We start from the raw sequence: 941 nt of genomic DNA on the forward strand, positions 1-941 counted from the left end.
CGCTGTCCGGAATGGCGTCTTTCAGCCAGGTTTCCGTGAAACACAGAGCAGCAGAGTTTGAAAAATCCTTATTTGTCCGGGAGAGCAGAAGGAGTTCGTCTGTTTTGTTGGGTAGAGAGCGGAGGTTCGCCAGATGGATGCTAGGCAAAGGCGTCCTGAATCCGCGCTGCCTGAGCTTCATGAGCGCGCCGGCTCGCTTCCCCTGTCTGCGCGTCCTGAAGCATCTGAACGGCGCCGCTGCTCCCCCGACTACAATGTCCAGCAAAACATCAGAATAATCGAAAACCGGTGAAATATCGGGTGGTGTGTACTGCCGAATGTCCAGCAATTTGTCTCTGGTGAAACTGATTGCAGGGATATAACTAAAGTCAGGACAAATTAACAAAAACATAAAAACAACTGCAGAACACTCCACGGAGGCAGCCATCACCGTCGGCGCCATCTTCATCCTCCCTATGGATGCCCTTCTTCGCCCAGAGTACCACCTCCTCTTGCTGGAGCAGGGGGACCGATCTCTCGAGGACCACACAAGACTGTTCCTGCTCTTAGCAAACACCACCAGCTACCCGGACGACGGTCTGTGCGTTCTACGATGCGAGTCTAAACATTGCATGCAGAGCGCCGTTGTCCAAGGATGGTCCTCGAGAGGACTTCACCGTCTTTGGGGAGTGGATACTGGCAAGACACAGATCCACTCCAGACCCAGAGCCCAGCCCACCATCTCCCCGCGGTGCGGAGCATCAGCACGAGCCCACCGATGATGAAGAGCCAATTCCCACCACGATCGACGAGCCAGCGCAAAGCCGAGCGACTGAGCGGAGGATCGCTGAGCTCAACCCGTCAGACCAGGTGCGAGAGCCGGTGACAATGCCCGCCACGAGGGAGAAAGCCGCGGATGGTGTGAGCGCGGAGAGGAGCTCCGCCATCTGCACCGCGGCTGA

Source organism: Sinocyclocheilus anshuiensis, unplaced genomic scaffold (genome assembly GCF_001515605.1).
Source record: "Sinocyclocheilus anshuiensis isolate Anshui unplaced genomic scaffold, SAMN03320099.WGS_v1.1 scaffold321, whole genome shotgun sequence".
In the NCBI taxonomy this organism is placed as follows: Eukaryota; Metazoa; Chordata; class Actinopteri; order Cypriniformes; family Cyprinidae; genus Sinocyclocheilus; species Sinocyclocheilus anshuiensis.